The following is a 19,601-nucleotide window of genomic DNA, read 5'->3' on the forward strand; positions in this document are numbered from 1 at the left end:
AGGTGACACATTTGTCCTCTGCCACTGTCGTATGCAATACCACATAGCTAGCGGCCCTCTACTGTATTCCAGCAAATGGGCTGGTAATACTAAACTTTCCTTATTTCCTCCGTGGAGACGGGTACAGTATTTGTGGAGTGAAAGTTACACTGACAAGGTAAACCTATCAAGGCGACATGGCCATGGCCAATGCTGTGTGTTGTGGGCGTTCACCATGACACCATCAAACATGAGACAGACACTTCTGATGACTGACCAACACGTGGAATTTCAAGATACAGACGAAACGTGACATAAGTGTTTCAAACGTCTGTAAAATACCTGTGGTATTCAACGAACGTCAACAGCCTCTCTACCAAGTCCATCCTCGTGCTGTAGTCTCTTCATACTGGTATCACTGCCAAACTAAACACATACTGCACAGTTATTAGTCACAATCACTCAGAAACGTGTTACCCCGTGACAAAATATACCAAGTGTTCGATACTCCGGGTGTAAGGAACATTCTCCCCAAAAGTTATGTTCAAATCTTTCAAGGTATGAACATTTACTCTTTTTCGTTAAATATACGTTAAGTCGTGTGGACATTCTCCAAGTATTCCAAATATTATGTTTAAACAAGTCACGGAAGCAGTTTTTTTTTTCGTCTTTCAGTATGTCATGATTCTGCGACAATTTGTTTTTTTTCAAAATACGTCATGCGAGATGTTCATCCATATCTCCAGACAAATATATGCTGGAATATCTTTCCATAGACAATAACACGTCATCGTGGACAATGCAGTGTGGGTTCTATGTATATATTGTAGGAACAGAGGAGACATAATCAACCAGAACCTGACTGTATATGTGGCTGCAACACAAGTATGGTGGCTGATGTCAGAACCTCAGTGATGACAGCAGGACGCTCATGTTGTCGGCTGGGCACCGGCGTTTGACACAGGATATAGTTTGTGCGCCACCAGCTATCGATCAACGGAGGACCAACATGTGAGTAATATGTTTGCAAAACTAAAACCTGTTCACTGCTGATAATCGATCGCAGTGGGTATTTGTTGTGTGATCGCCTGTGGATTGTGTGATCAGATTGTTAACGCGATACCGCCAATCGTACTACTGTGTCATACGAGTGAAAGATAACATCGGACCATGCACTTTGTGCGGGACAACCGCCAGCTTATACGCACTTCATTGAAGATCGTGGATACTCTCTATACCGTACGTTGTTATGGTGATTATGAAACACCACAACAAGGTGTGCATTACCATTCATCAGCAATATGTTTAATTACAACTGTCGTCACATTAGTGGTGATAGCAATTGTAGTAACAACTACAGTACTTGTAGCATTTGCAGTAGTATCATTAGAGGCAGCAGTAGTAGCAGCAGCAGAACTAAAAGCAGCAGTAATGATAATCGGAGCAGTAGCAGTAGTAGCAATATTAGTAGTAGTAGTAATAGTAGTAGTAGTAGTAGTAGCAACAGCAGTAGTAGCAATAATAGTAGCAATAACAGTAGTAGTAATAGTCGTAGTAGTAGTAGTAGTAGTAGCAATAGTAGCAGTAGCAATAGTAGTAGTAGCAATAGTAGTAGTAATAGTAGTAGTAGTAGCAACAGTAGTAGTAATAGTAGTAGTAGTAGCAACAGCAGTAGTAGCAATAATAGTAGTAGTAGTAGTAGCAATAGTAGTAGCAGTAGTAGTAGTAGCAATGGTAGTAGTTGTAGTAAAAATAGTAGTAGTAACAGTAGTAGTAGTAGTAATAGTAGTAGTAGTAGTAGTAGTAGTAGCAAAAGTAGTAGCAATAGTATTTGTAGTAACAGTAGTAGTAACAGTAGTAATATTAGGAGCAGAATCAGCAACGAGTGAGTGTGTGAGTTGGGCTTAATGGAGCTTTGAAAAGTATTCCAGTTATATCACGGCGTGTCAGCTTAATGTGGAAGGAAAACCCGAAGTGATGCATGTATCAGACGTTTGCCACTTTGGTGAAACCCACGAGCACGTATGGTGCTGACAAACCTAGACACATATACTGTTTAGCATGATACATACAGGAAGACTATACTTATTCAAAAGTACATATGTGAAATATATCATCTCACTAAATGTTGACGCTGCATCAGTAGTAACCTAAGAATTGTAGATAAATACTAAAAGAATTGTAGATAAATACTAAAAGAATTGTAGATAAATACTAAAAGAATTGTAGATAAATACTAATACATACCCTGGACCCGCTGCTTCGTTTTTAATTTCCTAATATACCATATTTAGGAGTCGGAAGCACAGGAGGGAAATACTCGCTTTCTATTATAATCGAAGATTAACACATTGGTCTTACTAAAGTAGGCCCTTGCAAATTTATTGGATAGTGATATCAATGTTTTTCGGATTGGTTATCGCGTGCATTGAAAATGTATTTGTCTAAAGTGCTGTGAAACAACTCCAGTGACCAGTCATTATAGCTGCCAAACCGCCATCACTACAATGAAATAAAATAAAATAGACCATCGTGTTTTCTTTAAGTGGAAATACAACCAGAGAAAAGGGAAAAAATATACTGGCCAAAAAAAAGAAACGCATAGCTGAAATCAATTTTTCAAACTTGACTGTTATTAAAAATGAAGGCTTGGACTCAATATAAATGTCCTATAAATGCACCCGAACACAACATTTGGTGACTTGTCGCCAAAATACAGCATCTTGAAACCAAACTGGGAGAATTTGCATGGAGAAAAAGCTGTAAGCATGCTGCACGTGCAAATACGGCTACTTAACTTTTATACCGATGGGTATAAAAAATTTGGCAGTCCTGCTGCGAATCACTCTCCGATGTTCTGTATACTCGACTCTCATGATGCCAAGACTGAATGAAGACTGCAGAAACAGAGCCATTGGACGTCTGGAAGCTGGAGAAAGTCAGACATCAGTAGCCAGGCACTTTAACGTGAGGCAGAGTACCATATCTCGTCTGTGGCAGCGCTACAGACTCCACAACTCGACAAGAGATCGACCGAGAAGTGGAAGACCCAGGGTCACAACTGCGGCGCAGGACCGCTTCATCCGGATGTTGCATCTTCGCAACCGGACAATCAGTGCAGCATACACAGCTAACAATGTTCCTGGTCTTCGTAGAGTCTCAGCGCAAACCATCAGAAATCGCCTAAGACAGCATGGGATACGGCCAATGAGACCATATACAGCGCCCGTTCTGTGGCAACATCATCGTCGTGCACGTCTGCAATGGAGCAGAAATGTTCGACCATGGACCCTAGTGCACTGGAGAAGGATATGGTTCAGTGATGAGTCGCGGTTCATGCTGTATCGCCATGATGGTAGGATGCGTGTCTACAGACGGAGAAATGAACGCTACACTCGACACTGTATTCATGAAGTCGACCGATACGGCGGTGGAAGTGTCATGATGTGGGCAGGCCTATCCGTGAATGGTACGCTACCGTGATAAAATCTTTCAACGTGACCTTATTCCCGCAATTGACGTCAGAAGAGATATTTTCCAGCAAGACAACGCATGACCGCATATAGTGCGTGTTACCATGGATTATCTTTCCTACAACAATGTTACTGTGCTGCCATGGCCCTCCAAATCGCCTGATCTAAACCCCATTGAACATTTGTGGGATCTGCTAGACAGACGTGTACGACGCCGACAGCCTCAACCACAGACGCTTCAAAAACAGGTGAACCATGCATTGCAGGATGAGTGGAGAAGGATTCCACAACGCCAGATTCGACGTTGCCCAGGCGGTGCAGAGCTGTGATCGATGCTCGTGGTGGTAACACCCGGTACTGACTTTGGCACAGTGCCATCACAGACACAGACGTCCCTTAGAACATTGTAGCGTAAGAAACATGTGCCTCATCCTGTGTAAAATTTGGTTATTGTATCTTCATTATTTATTGTGTAATCCTATTTCATTAAACATGTAATGAAACACTGATTATTCTGTTATGCGTTTCTTTTTTTGGCCAGTGTATATACAAACTTGTGGTCACTTAAAACAGACATAGTATGCCAGCATAATTTTGACGAATTACGCAAAATTGAAACGATGTTTTTTTCTTGCGAGAATACAAAAATAGTTTTATAATTTGATACAGTATACTGTAAATACCTTTTGTAGAGCTTTCTATGTCTGTCGATAGGAAACTTGAAGTTGTACTAAGTGTGTTAGACCGCAAACGTTGTGATGCATCCATATATTCTTTATTCATCCTCTGAGTTGGTACATTACAATAACATACCTAGGAGATTATGTAGTTATGTACATAATTGGACGTTACTTATCGTATAGGCACGGGTAATATATGGATGGCTTTACTGAAAATTCATAGGAGTTCGTTGTGTCAATGCTTATGTATCAGTGCAGCGAGTCCTCTAAACATCAGGTGTACATAACTGACACACACAGAGATGAATTGTTCAGACTCGTCTTGGTTCAGTTCGTAGACAGGACAGTAGGCATAGCACAGGCTCTATATCAGGTAGGCTGTGGAGGTATTAGGGCTGGCACGAGTCCAAATTTACTACCCGGGTATCCACACCTCTATTACCCGACTCTACCCGATCTTGGTGTCAAAAGATAGGTACAAAATGTCCGATTGTGAATAGTTTGACAGTAGCCCTGGCAAAATGTATTTAGATACTCGTATAAAATGATGTGGCCATGCATACTCTGAGGTTGACTGAAGTTTCAGCTTTGTTCAAACATATGTAAGTCAGAAGGAACGTGTTCAGAGTAATGAAGAAATGCGACTTAAAATTGTAGTTATATAGTGAATTTTTTTCATTAAACAATATATCACATTACTAACTGCGGGTCCGGGTAGTCCTTTGGGTACCCGGGTCCTACTCAGTACCCACCAGACCCGAGTACCCGAGTTACCCGTCCCAGCCCTAGGAGGTATACACTAAACCCTATTTTTCCAGTGTTGATCAGTTCACAACAAAGTTGATCCCGTATAACATTAAGGTCATCACAGTGAACAACTGCATGGATGTCACGTCGGTAAGATCTCTTGTGGAGGCACAGATATGGAGTAGAAACCTTGCACTGCACACGGTATGTGCTAACTTCCATGCTGGGTGAACCACAACATTTTAATGGGTCAATGAGAACTTCATCCTTTGTAATTCGTTCACATCACGCTGTAAACATCTTAACAGCAACTTTTACAGTCTGTTTCCACATCTTCTGACTGGGTAAGTTGCCTGTGCACAGGTACCAATCTATTACATTACCTAGATGGTACTTCTGCATGAGTTTAATCGCTTCAGGTATAAAACCGCGTTGTCCTTTCGCATAGGCCATGCACATAACGTACGAGATGAGGAAGATATATCTGGTTCACGAGGTTTCCCACAAAGAATAGTTTGCATGTATCAATCACGGCCTCTAAGGGTAGTAGTCCCAACAGGCAAGGTTATACTTCAGTCCTTACTCTCTTTTGCACCCCTTGGATGACTTTGATTACATGTCGATAGACTCTTTCAAGTATAACAATTTCAGTAGAGCTGCTAGAGATCCATAACTGACATCCAAAGAGTCACTTTGGTAGGGCAACAGCCTTGATAAGTCTCAAACATGTTTGGGATTGACAAATTTTGGATCTAGTCCTTCGCGTGACATGGAGTACGCATAAGACCTTAGCTTATTGCTGGGCCTCCAGAGTCCTTTCCATAGAGTTGAAGTCATCAGTCAGTATAACACCAACATGCTCGACTGACTTGGCTGTAGGTATAGGGTGCCCCTGGAGCATTATTTCAGCTGTCGCTTACCTTTTTCTGCTTCCGAAGGTCATGTTCTGACTTTTAGCGGGACAGAGTATGAAACGCCACTGTTTACTGTAATCTTCAGGGATTTTCAGAAGTGCCAAAGGGATTTACTGAACTTGAGCTGACCAAGGCGACATCATAAGCTTGTAAGTCCATGATAAGAGACCCTCGTTTGAAGTCCACAATCATGTCTAAGAGCTGGTTTATGTAAATTAGATATAGACGTGCTGATAGTACACCCCTTGCCGTACTCCATGTTGCAGTGTAAACCAGCGAGACTGCCTATCTCCTATTTGAATGGAGCTCTCCATGTCCTGATACAGTTTGTCAATGACAGTCCACAGTTTTCCCCTCACGTCGTCATCATACAGCTTCCTTTTTGACCATCATGCGATACACTATCAAAGGCTTTTGTGCTGTCTATGACAAGTACAAAGGAAACGCTATCTAGCTCCATATAGTGGTTTACAGTTTCTTGTAGGTTAAAGGAAGCACATGTGGAACATAAGCCGTTTTTGTGTGCCATTTGTTGGAAATTAGGAAAAAGTCGTTGGTTGCCTCAGTGCTGTCAGATGTGGAACTACGATAATCCTCTGTAAGTGTTCGATTCTTTTCTAGATTTACGTCCTCCTATGTGAATAGGCAGGATAACACTTCGTTTCAATTGGAGCAGAATGAACAGACCGCAGAGATGATACATAAAATCTTTCCGCCAAATTTCAGGTGTTCGTATACCAACCCATCTACACCTCCAGCTTTGCCATTCCTCAGTGCCTTGCAGACTCGCTCGACCGCCTCCGTGGTGATACGAGGTGTGCAGTCGCATGTATCATCAGAACACAGCCTCCTAATCTCCCCAACTCCTCGACATACGTTAGTCTGGTGTTGGTGAATCTGTATGTGTCTGTGGTTGGTGGATCTACTTAAGGCTGATGTTGTTGGATCTTCGTGAGTCTATTGTTGGTTAATCTGAGAGAGTCTGGTGTTGGTGGATCTGCGTGAGTCTGGTGTTGGTGGATCTGCGTGAGTCTGTCGTTGTTGGATCTGTGTGGGTCTATTGTTGATGGATCTGCTTGAGTCTGGTGTTGGTGGATCTGCGTGAGTCTGTTGTTGTTGGATCTGTGTGGGTCTATTGTTGATTGATCTGAGAGAGTCTATTGTTTGTGGATCTGCACGAGTCTGGTGTTGGTGGCTGTGCGTGAGTCTGTTGTTGTTGGATCTGTGTGGGTTTGGTGTTGGTACATCTGGGTTAATCTTGTGTTGATGGATCTGAGAGAGTCTGATGTTGGTGGATCTGTGCGAGTCTATTGTTGATGGATCTTCGTGAGTCTGATGTTGATGGTTCTGAGAGAGTCATGTGTTGGTGGATCTGTGTGAGTCTATTGTTGGTGGATCTTCGTGAGTCTGATGTTGGTGGATCTGCGTGAGTCTGTTGTTGTTGGATCTCTGTGGGTCTATTGTAGGTGGATCTGCGCGAGTCTATTGTTGATGGATCTGAGAGAGTCTGGTGTTGGTAGATCTGTGCGGCTCTGGCTTTTGGTGGATGCGTGGGTCTGGAGATGATGGATTTGTGTGAGTCTGGTGTTGGTGGATGCGTGGGTCTGGAGATGATGGATTTGTGTGAGTCTGGTGTTGGTGGATCTGTGTGAGTCTGGTGTTGGTGGATCTGTGTGAGTCTATTGTTGGTGGATCTTCGAGAGTCTGATGTTGGTGGATCTGCGTGAGTATGTTGTTGTTGGATCTGTGTGGGTCTATTGTAGGTAATCTGCGCGAGTCTATTGTTGATGGATCTGAGAGAGTCTGGTGTTGGTGGATCTCTGTGGCTGTGGCTTTTGGTGGATGCGTGGGTCTGGAGATGATGGATCTGCGCGAGTGAGGTAGTGGATCTGTGTGAGTCTATTGTTGGTGGATCTTTCTGAGTCTGAAGATTTAGATCTGCGTGGGTCTGGAGATGATGGATATAAAGGATTGATGCGTCTGGAGTTGGTTGGGCGATGATGGGGTCTGGTAAGGGGATATTCCCTGGAGTATATCTCAGGATGAGAGTAGCGATACATGGAATCATCATCAGCATCATATATATCGTCGTTGTCACCATGCATGACCTCCTGTGTTACGGAGGCTTTCCTAGTCACCACGAACTTAGCTTGGTTTTTATGTTCATATTGTACCAAGTTCGTTGTAAGTCCTGGTGGTATATGTGTTATGCATGTGCGTGTTGATCTGATTTACACTTCTAATTTCAAAATATATTACACATCTTATTCATCTTAGGGCCGAATGATATGCACTTTATTAAAATATGTTTAGATCATTATGATATTTCACCATGATATGTATATTTTCGTAAACATTTTTAGATTATGGGGATGTTGTATTTTAGCTGTGAGACGAAAGTCATTTCACTTGTCAATCAATCTTTATTTACAGTACTAAAAATGCCATAGGCCTATAGTACATATATACAATATCACATCTTTAATGCAGAGGATCTGGTGTACATTGCATGGTATATATACATTGCAAGATACTTTGTGACTGTTTGATTTTGGTATGACATGAGGATATAAAATTTGTCTATTCGCGGATTCAGATACAAATATGTTTTTTATGTATTCTTTTCTGATATTTGCGTGCAGTGGTATTCATCTTCTATCTCATGACAAGTACAATATTTACACAATCGGTCTTCCCTTGATATAGCGAAAACTCGACCTTTTTCCGTCAGAAGTTCATGAGAACTACAACTGAAACGGGATAGCGCTGTTCGGAATTTCTCAACCTTTATGTCCAAACGATATTTTTCAGTAAGAATGAATGATTGATATATATAAAAACAGTAAAGTTCTATGTTTTAAATTATATATGAAATGATATGGTGCTGGTACATGTTGCTCTCTCCAAATGAAATCACACCCGATGCCCAGTTATTTTTACCTCTACTATAGTAAAGAATCTTCATGTTATAGCATGTTGTAGCATTTCTTTGGGAATCTGGTACTTGGCATTTTAAGCAATTATATCCAATATTTTATAACTTTCAGGTTGCTAAATATATACAAAGGGTATCTCCCATTTTCCCCATAAACTGTAACATTTGGAGTGATGGAATTTACGCCTAAAATCCTTTACACGCACATAGATTCCTTCTCCGTTGTATCATAGTTTTAATTCCCATAGACCCCATACTATAACATTCATAGAAAAGAATAGGACTAACGTTAGTGTCGAAAATCTTGAAAAAAGTTTCAAAGCTAATGTTTCGGAGGGGTTTTAGGTTTTGTAAAATGCCAATTAAAATCGTTTTGGGTTGCAGTGTGGCTTTGTTACAATGCAGTGACCATGTTAGTCGATTTGTAAAATGTACACCCGAATATTTGAAACTTCTTACAACCTCACCTTTATAGAACCATTTTTCCCATTTTGATAATTTCTCTTTATTTATGAAATCTATAACTTTTGTCTTATCGATATTGACATTCAATTTTCATTCATTACAATCGTACTTAAATTCATTAGTTACCTTTTGGAGTCAATGTACTGTGCTCGAGAACATAACTACATGTATATCATCAGCGAAAAGAAGTAGAAAAAGTTTGATAGTTTCCGGATGTAGTTGGATGCCTTCGTTACAATTTTCATATTTTGTATCGAAAGTTCATTTATGAAAAACGAAAACAGAAATGGACTTAGAGTACATCCTTGTCTAACATCCAATATTACAGGAAAAGGAATCGGAAAATGTGTTATAGTTTCGAACACAAACCTTCACAATGTGAAATATGCAACATAATAATTTACCAACTTTAGTACCGATACCTTGAGATTTACAAATAGCTCACAGCATGTTTCTGTCCACCGAGTCAAACGCTTTGGCAAAATCTACAATTATGGCATACATTTTTTCTCCTTTTAGTGCTGACAAAATCTGCACAAGTGTCTGAAATATTAATACATGATCAAGGGGGCACGGGTGGCCCAGTCGTCTAAGGCGCCGCGATTCGCTGTGCAGAGTTGCGTCCCTTGGGCACGTCAGAAACCTATGATTGTGGGTTCGAATCCCGGTTCGCCCCGATTATGTTTCTAGGTTTTTTAGCACCATACCCGTGCTCGTGGGTTTCACCGAAGTGGTAAACGTCCGAGGCCTGCATCACTTCGGGCTTTCCTCCCACATTAAAGGGCAAGTTCACACGGAAATGAACCTATTTTTCTTGTACTTTTTCCACATTAAAAGTGTTAACCTAGAAGTGTCATAGACAAAAATATAAAAATATCATAATTAATCAACATATTTTTCGCATTAAAGCTATTTATATTTTTCACATTTACCAAGTGTTCTATTTCCATAACAAAAACACCATGGCTTATGCCCCTTGCAATATGACGTCATTGGTGCCAATTGATAAACATTATGACGTCATCATACTTTGTTAGAGCCGCTTCACGTGGTGTAGGTACAGGTGTGTGATTCTTGCGTCTCATATACCAGCTAGCATTGTGTTATGCTGAGTCACCACTGCGCCGGAGTGTGTCGTAGGCCATGTTGTTTTACCGCAAACTGGTACTTGATATCTTTTGCGTTGAGAATAGACGGGGACCCAGTTGAATTGGCACCAATTACGTCATAATCTAAGGGGGATAACTCAGGCCTGTTTAGCTCGAAAAACGAAGGACTCATAACGGCATATCAATTTCACACTATTGTGAGCTTCCTACTTTCACTGTGAAACAATGAGTGCATATTTTCAAACACAGATACTAACTAATTCTAAAATTGCGTTTTGTTCAGAAAAAGGAAGAAAATAACTTTTGCGTGTACACTTCCCCTATAAGCTGACACGCCGCGATATAACTGGAATACTGTTAAAAGCGGCGTTAAACCCAACTCATTACCTCATTCACTAATACAGGATCAATTGTAGAGAGTGCATGCCTGAAACCGGCTTTTGATTCATCAATATTATCAAAGGAATCGGTTAAAAATACTAAACGTTTGTGTATAATACTGGTAGAAATCTTACTGAAAAACACTCAAAAGATTTATACCCCTATAGTTGTTGCTGTCATTAAATGATCCCTGTTTGTACAAAGGAATTACAATCCCTACAGTCCACTGTTCTGGAAAATAAGACTTTTCAAGCATAACGTTAAAAAGTATTTCAAGGTAGGGGAAGATAATTTCGGATGGATATTTACAAATTTAAGAATCAACTTCTTCACCACTCCTTTATTACCTTTTAAATTTGCAATGCTTTCTGAATTTCATTTCTTGTTATTGGTGAATCAAGAATATCTCAGGTCAACTGGCAAAAAGATTTATCAAATGCATTCGATTCGTCAATATCAAAACATCTTTCCTCGTACTCTGTAGAAGTTGAAAATAGTTCCTTGAAATGGTTAAACCAATCATCGATTGGAATATTGTTTTGTGAATAACAATTAGTATTTAACCCTTTAAGAATGGTCTAAAATTGTATAGAATCGCGTATATAATATACAAGTGTTTCCTGCTTCCCTTTGAAAAAAAAATCACTTTCTTTTCTCTGCATACACTGTTATATCTATTTCTTATGATAATACTTGTATACCTTGTTTAAATATTTACATCTTTCTTTTTTAAGTAGTTCACATTCATGGTGAAACCACTGTTGACTAGACGTGTTAAAAGTACACACTCTTTAGTTTAAACATATTTTATTCTCATGAAAAGGATTGGGCACAAGTTATCACAACTGAGATCGCCCTCTCCCATAGATTTACATGTATACAATTAATAAATTAAAGGAACAGAAAGGGAAAAAATGAAATAGAGAAACGTATGTACATTCACATTGCTCACTCGAATATTTTTGTTTTCTTTATATATGTATGTACATTCCTTAAAATGTTTTCGTTCACATGATTAGGTAAAATGTCATTGCCAGGTCAATATTTACATCACAAGTATCTTTCACAATTAACAATAGTGAGTGCATCAATTCGTTTCTAGCTGATTTAAAAAAAAGGACATTCAGTGAAAACATGATATGAGTTTTCACATGAGCTGCCATTTTGGATCCTCGTTTAAACCTTTTCTAAATAAGTCATTTTTTAATTCACTATCATCATGTCTTAATTTTGTATGTATTATGTTAATTTTCCTTAGACCATATGAGAAATATGATGCAACTGTAGATCAGTCTTTTCACATCACTTGCTGCCATGCACAAGGCCTCGGACATGTATCTTACGCTTTCGTCTATGTTGTGTAACACTTCGTCAACAGCCTTTTCTAATAAAAAAAAGTATTCACTGCTCAACAAGTTGTACATAAATTCGCTGACCCAAACAGAAGCCTTCTTATTACTATGGGCTTGCACGGGTTCAGTCTGCATAGCAGTACGTAAGCTAGCAATGACAGGAAGATGAGAAAATTCCTTCCGTGATACGATCTTGAAATTACAGCACACGTCAAACAACACAGATGAACAGATTATGTAATCTATGACGCTAGCACCTTCATTGCCAATAAACGTGTGGTCCCCAACTTCTTAGTCTGACCTACATCTTCCATTCATGACATGTATATTTAAGATCTATACAAATTTATCAAACGTTTTCAAAAGTAGTTTAACACATTGTCTGCTGACGCTCGTACCATAATAAAATGGTCGACTAGAAAACTATACACTGAAGAATTATCATTATTTAAATATTCAAAAATATTATCTTCATCAAAAAAACATTTGTCTAATAACATAAATATTCCACGGATTTTTGTTCATTTCACAAAATTATCAACAACAAAATTCTAATAAGAAGTAATATTCCGCCTAAAAGGCGACCAAAGTCGGAGTCAAATTAATAACTTCACATTTTAAAAAGTAATCCCATATATGATATACAACGGACAAATGTATCAGAGAAGGTATTTTTAATAATTAATGTCCAAAGAAGGATTTTAATTAACGGTGGTAACCGTAATTTGTTCCAAGCACCTACGGTATTCGGTAATAACATCAACAGTTTAAATCATAAGTCCCAAGCACGAGAATCTGATGGCACACAAGTTCAGTAGCGTGTATGGCCACCATGTGCGTTGACAACTGCCACACAACGCCTCCGCATGGACCTTGTGATGCTTGTGAACACATGATTGGGAAGACGACGCCATTGTTGCTGCCAAATGGTGCCAAGATCTTGCAAATTCTGTGGTTGGTTCTGGTGAGTGCGCAGACTTCTGCCAAGAGCATCCCAGACGTGTTCGATGGGATTGAGGTCGGGAGACCTTGACGGCCAGTCCATGACGTTGACTTTCGCATTCTGAAGGAAATTCCTTGTCAAAATTGCTGTGTGGGGTCTGGCATTGTCGTGTTGGAAGATCAAACCGGGTCCATGTGCTGCTATAAAAGGAAGAAGTTCTGGTGCCAGTACCTGGTCGCGGTAAGCAGCAGCGTTGAGGTTGCCATGGATGACAAGAAGCCTGGAATGTGCATTGCCACAGAAAGCACACCACACAATGACACTTCCGTCTCGAAATCTGTCAACTTCCTGTACACAACACTGGGCGTAACGTTCATGACGGCGCCTCCTCGCCCTACCATCAGCAAATCGAAGATGAAATCGGGATTCATCACTGAAGACGACTTGATTCCAATTCCTCTGAGTCCATCGTAAGTGTCGCTATGCCCACAATTGAGGTTGACGTCTGTGTAATTGAGTCAGAATTGGCCCGCAGTATGGCCGTCGTGCTTGAAGGTGAGCAGTTCTCAGACGGTTTCGGAAAGTTTGCGCACTCAGTCTACCCCTAAACAGTTCATTTCTGGTTGATGTAGCCGTCAAAAATCGGTTACAGAGGTGACGTAAGACAATCTGACGATCCTCTGCATGTGACGTCACACGTGGTCGACCTGGCCGAGGGCGATCAGCGGTGGTACCCGTTTGCTGTAGACGCGTCTGTAATTCAAATAGTATAGGTAATTGTGATTCTGGACCACTTCCACTGGAGTCAGATTTATATACCTATACTGCCACTACAGGGGTAATTTTTTTTGCAAAAAATGATGATGTGATTCAACGATAGTCATGATTCGTATTAAAAGAAACATCAATATTAATTAATAATGGATAAAATTTACTATAGCCCACGAGGATATTGGAAAGGTATAGGAGCAATAAAAAAAATAGCCACCGCAGCTAAGGTATCTAAAGATGTGGCCAAGGATTGGTTAAAGAAACAAGTGATGTGGCAAATATACTTACCAGCACCGCGTTATATACCGAGGAAGAAGTTTGATATTTTTACAACGAATGAAGTTCATCAGGCTGACCTAATGTTTCTTCCCCACGATAAGGTAAGACGCAAAACGTATAAACACGCTTTAACCGTAATGGATGTGGCTAGTCGATACAAAGAGGCTGAGCCATTAACCTTGAAAGATTCAACAGAAGTAGCTAATGCACTGAGTCGCATATATAAATGCGGACCACTAAAATGGCCTAAGTTATTTCAAGAAGATCCTGGTCGCGAGTTTATGGGATCGGTAACTAAACTGTTAACAAAGCACGATGTCGAAATCAGGCGTGGTGAAAGAGAGGCCCACCGTAGTCAAGCTATCGTTGAAAGATTTAACTGGATATGAGCGGAACGTTTGTTTGGCTATCAGTATGGGATCGAAATGAAATCGGAGCGATTGAGATCAACCGAATGGGTGACACAGTTATCAGCTGTTGTATCAGCGCTGAATAATGAAGTAACGAGATTAATCGGGAAGAAACCATCCGATGCGATTAAAATGAAATCCGTGACTTCCGAATCTTCAGCACTGAGGAGAGGCAAAGAACAAAAACTTCCAGATAGAGTAAGCGTAAGATATTTATACCAGCCCAGTGAACTCGAAGGAGGCCTACGTCGTGCAACCGATCCAATTTGGTCTCTTAAGACATATAACATTAGTCGATTGGTTATAAAAGAAGGAGAGCCTATTCTTTATTATCTTAAAGATGGACCGGGCAGGGCATTTGTACGAGAAGAGTTGTTCATAGTTCCAGATGATACAGTATTACCACCATAACCATAAGCATAGGTAGTTACACCATCCTCATCAATCCATCTCTTTGTATCTAAGGGGGATAATGATGTTTTGTTCATTCTTAATCTATATATCCTATGATTGTAACTTCCTAAAGAGTTCATCTCGTGTTTGAACGTTCTACCATTGAATAATGCTTCTTTATACTGTTTGTGTTTGATATGCTTTTTTACCACATACTTCTTAACACCCTTAACTTTTCTTATCTCTCCATTATCGGACTTCTTTATAGAATACATCTTAGGTCTTAATCGGACATACTCCGCTATAGGGGTCCCAGCACATTCATCCTTCATCTTACCTAACATCTTTTTATTTACTACGCTGTGCAGTGGATTATCTTTTTGGTAATTCCTCGTGTCGTACATATCTATTTTTTCTGCCATATCTTTATACACATCTTCAGTTTGTATTTCCATCAACAAAGAATCTGTGTCGGTATATAACACCTCGCATCTATCGCCGTATTGCTTCTTAAGTTCGTTGTAATAAAAGTCATACATTAAGTGTTTTGACAAGTCAAGAATACTCATACCGACGTACACCGGTCTGTTGAATTTATATTACTCTTCTGCATATGCAACGCGGCTAGTCGTTATCAAATATCTTGCTTCTATTAAAAGCCGGACTGGCTATAAGTTTCCTGAGTCTTTCTTCCTCATTAGATCTGACCAATTTAACATCAACACGCTTCCTTAGATTCAACATAGTTTTACCAAATACTGAGTTATTCATGAGCTAATATAGATTCTTTTCGAAATTGCTGGTGGCTATCTTTCTTAAATCTGTGTTCAGCCTTATATAGGGCTCCATCCAAGGGCTTTGATCAAACTTTAGAACTTTTCTTTAGTTTCATACCTAACGATGGATATAACTGGAGATTTCTGTAGTGAACTATATATTTTGTCTTATCCATCAAATTTGGTACAAGTTTTTCTACGTTAGATAACCTTGTATAACCCATCAAGGAGTGTTGCTATTCAGACATCCAATCTTTATTAACCATTAATCTTTCAGGAGCTAATGGATAACTGTTATGGTCTTTATGTAACGCATTTGGATATTCCAAGTTAGCTTCTAGTATGTACCCTTTATTCGCATTGATATTATGGATATCATTCACTTCGACCCACTCAAAACCACCCGACGGTAAAGGTTGAGTCATAGCCCATTCGTACAAATTGTTGGCGTCGAGATATAATTTATGCGTGTCGGGTTTACTCGGATCATATCCTTCCACTAATTTATTATTAGCCTTAGAATACCTTTTAGCCGCCATCGATATACCACCTCTTAATCCTTTCTCAATAAACAAGTGCATATCGTAATCGGTGAGTAGTTTTAGTTCTACGCCGGTCTTCTTCAACAATGCATCCCACGATAGTCCGGGACTGGAAATGTACCATACAGGGTCCAAACCGTATTGTTTTAAACATGTCTTTCTAAATATCTCGAATATATCGGCGAGTAACAGTACATCGGTTTTTAAGCACAGATCGTGATAATCACCTAAATTCTTACAACCTAATTTATCCCACACCGTCAGAGCGTGTTCATAATCGGCATCGGTTATTTTAGATTCTGTTAAGTTACTATAGAATGATTCAAGGGGTGGTAATTTAGTTTCGTTGAATCTAGACCAATCATCCATATATTCGTAAGGATATATACCTTTTCTCAGCAACAAATGACGCGTTAACCTATCGGTATATTGATTTGTTATCGCAAAGTCATCGGGATTGTTCGCATTAGCTAAATTGTCCAGGGAAGATAATATGAACTGCACGGAGTCTATGAATCTAAGTCCATTACTTTGCTTTATTCTGGCTTTCCCATCCTTGTCCGTATAATGTATAGTTTTAGTCAACGAGAACGATATGTATTTTTCCATATTATTATGAATGCACGTTTAGCCACCGTTGGTCTTTGAGATAGCTTGCATGATGAGATGTGAATCATATCATCTAAGGTTGTGAAACACTACGGGGATGGGTATTGTTTGAGAATTCATTTTTAGTTTCAAGTTATCCTCGTTATGCGCGGCACATAATAGTCTGCTTAAACTCTTTATCCACGTATAATGATATTTACCATCTTTTTCGATCAGAAATGAATTGATTCTGGGAATATGTTCTGAGGCGGAGCTTATCCTGTGTACAACAATTCCTTTAGAAGAATATCCGAAAAAAATTTATAGCTAAATTATTTTGCTTTTCCACCTTTTCCAATTTGTGATATTGGTGTAGGTTCGTCTATACCATCGAGGTTGAGCCCATCGTTTTGAGGATAGCTAGAAGGTCTATCCGGATGTTTGTCTACGGGGAACAATGCAGATCTTATCATCATTCTGAAACAGTCATCGGTTTTATTTTTTACATTAATTATGGCTTTTTTCTTTTTATAATACGGGGGTAAATCTATATGAGATCCACCTTTGAAGGGCATATAATTTGCTATATCTAAATATAAACTATCGATTTTATCCACACCCCAACCCGAACCTCTATTAGTCCAGCGTTCTAAAGTTTCCTGTATCCTCTGAATTGATGTATCTAATGATGCGTTTATATTATCGGATTCGGTTATAACTTCTTGATTGCTTCGGAAATATGGTTCGGTATATTCAGTGCTATCGTCTGCGCTACTTTTACTCAATGACATTTTAATTGTCAGCTGGTATTTTATACTATGTAAATCATCTAATTCCTCGTTAATTTTACTCGATATGATGGGCTTAACATCATTAACATCCATGTTAGAATTAATATCCATCTTCCAACCTCTTAGATATTTACCAATGCCGGCGGATGTGGGTACAAATTTTAATTCTTTTTTTTTTTTTATCAACATCATCATCGGGTTATCATCATCATTGGGTTGATTATTATCAACATCATTATTACCTAGAAAAACGATCAATTCAGCTTTTCTCATTCGAGAATATCCATGTAGACCACGTTGTTTTGCTAAAGCCTTCAACTCTCTCAGAAAAACCATTGTGGTTTAATGGTATATGCAAAATGATTCAAATGTCTAATTGGTTATTTTTCATATATCTAAATACTTATTCTCCCCAACCTATTCCTCTCGTTGATGTAATCTCTCTTCCTAGCGTAAATAATCTGGTTCCTGACCCTATCAGCATCGTGTTTCTTACATAAACAATAACGACCTTTGACCCCTATCTCACATACAGAACATGTATAGTTTATATTTCCCCGCCTGATGTAATAAGAGTGTATACCACAGTAAATACCAACAGAACGTCGGTTACATTGAGTCTGCTTCCCCATGAGTGTAAATCTGCACAGATTCATGGTTATACATCTATCATATCATTTGTCTAAATGCAAATCACATCTCCACTGGTGAGACATGGCTATTTCTAGATTAGCAGTCAGAGTGACTTGCTCACCCGCCCTAACATAGTTTATGCGTAGTTATTGTGTAGCTATAAATAGCCACAGCAGTCAATCCCAACTTGATAAATATGATCTCTCGGTTTCTCTGAGCCTCTGACGGTGTATAAAACTGATTTATTGTTGGTCTCGGCATTGGTTCAATTTTTTTCTCATAAACGAGGAAGTATTTGTGCATGGCAGATTCGACATCCTTAAACGTTTGAATTGAATGTCCCTCCCTACGCAGTTCATCATGAAGAAAATCTAATCTCTCTACTCTCCATCTGGTCCATTGTGACTGTGCTTTAATGCTTTATTATGTCTTTTCTGCTCAGAACCTCTCATACTAGAAAATAAAAAATTACTCCCCGAAAAAGCTAGAGCATTAACAACAGCTCCACCGACATCATCGCAATTGATGCAATATTATATGAATATAAAATATTCAAATGTTTAATTACTTCGTTATGTCTTCCGGGATAAGCCCTTGTTTGATAAGCATATCTTTTGTTGCCATAGCCAATCCAATATCGAGAATGACCATACCGATATCATAACCATTAAAATCTAGCTTGGGTGGTGTGACTTTAGTAATCATTTTAGCTATACGGGCATAGCCAATGGCCAAGCCACTGACCACTGCTGAATGATACGTTGCGTTTACCAACATTTTACCGTCTGTAACTGGAGTAGTCATGCTTCTTATAGCATTATATGAGGGCTAACCTCTAATTGAACTTGTTGTGCAATCAGGGGTGATGTTTTCTCTTCTCCGGTCTTATAAAACAACCATACAGCCGCTATAGCAACAACTCCTACTAGTGCCCAAGTTTTAATCGGACGACTATTTGAATTATGCATTAGTTTCGCTTTCCTCGCAAGCCCCCCCATCCTACCAGCCGCGATTTTTCTGGGATTCTTAGTAACTATGGCTTGTTTTTGTGTTTGTGGTTGTGGTGCAATTGCTGGTATTTCATTATTCACTATCTGTTGTGTTTTTGTTGCAATCGAGGTTATTTCCTTGTTCACCATCTGTTGTGTTTCCGCAATCTGTTGTGACAATACCTAGCCGTTATTAAAGAGATGGTCACCGGAGCTAAGAACATTCCGTATCTATGATAAAACTCGATGGTATAATTTCCATATAGAACCCGTAATAATAAACTGTTGCCAAAGAATGAGGATTTCAAACCACATTATGTCATATTAACCGCTAATGTTCAGTTTATCCTATTTTTGCTATAATTTGGCTATATTTGCTATAATTTTGCTATATTTGTTATAATTTTGCCATATTTTTGCCATAATTTTGCTACATTTTGCTATAATTTTG

General features: G+C 39.3%; 1 long non-coding RNA gene across 1 annotated transcript in view; it reads left to right on the plus strand.

The window, feature by feature from the left end:
- The first annotated feature begins 752 nt into the window (after window positions 1-752).
- The window catches only part of LOC125372122, a 28,274-nt gene continuing 9,425 nt past the window's right edge, over window positions 753-19,601 (plus strand). Inside the window, exon 1 of the long non-coding RNA XR_007217983.1 lies at window positions 753-990. This is a non-coding gene — a long non-coding RNA (uncharacterized LOC125372122). The remainder of the gene's footprint in view (window positions 991-19,601) is intronic.

The sequence above is a fragment of the Haliotis rufescens genome, unplaced genomic scaffold (genome assembly GCF_023055435.1).
Source record: "Haliotis rufescens isolate VD_foot unplaced genomic scaffold, xgHalRufe1.0.p SCAF_36, whole genome shotgun sequence".
In the NCBI taxonomy this organism is placed as follows: domain Eukaryota; kingdom Metazoa; phylum Mollusca; class Gastropoda; order Lepetellida; family Haliotidae; genus Haliotis; species Haliotis rufescens.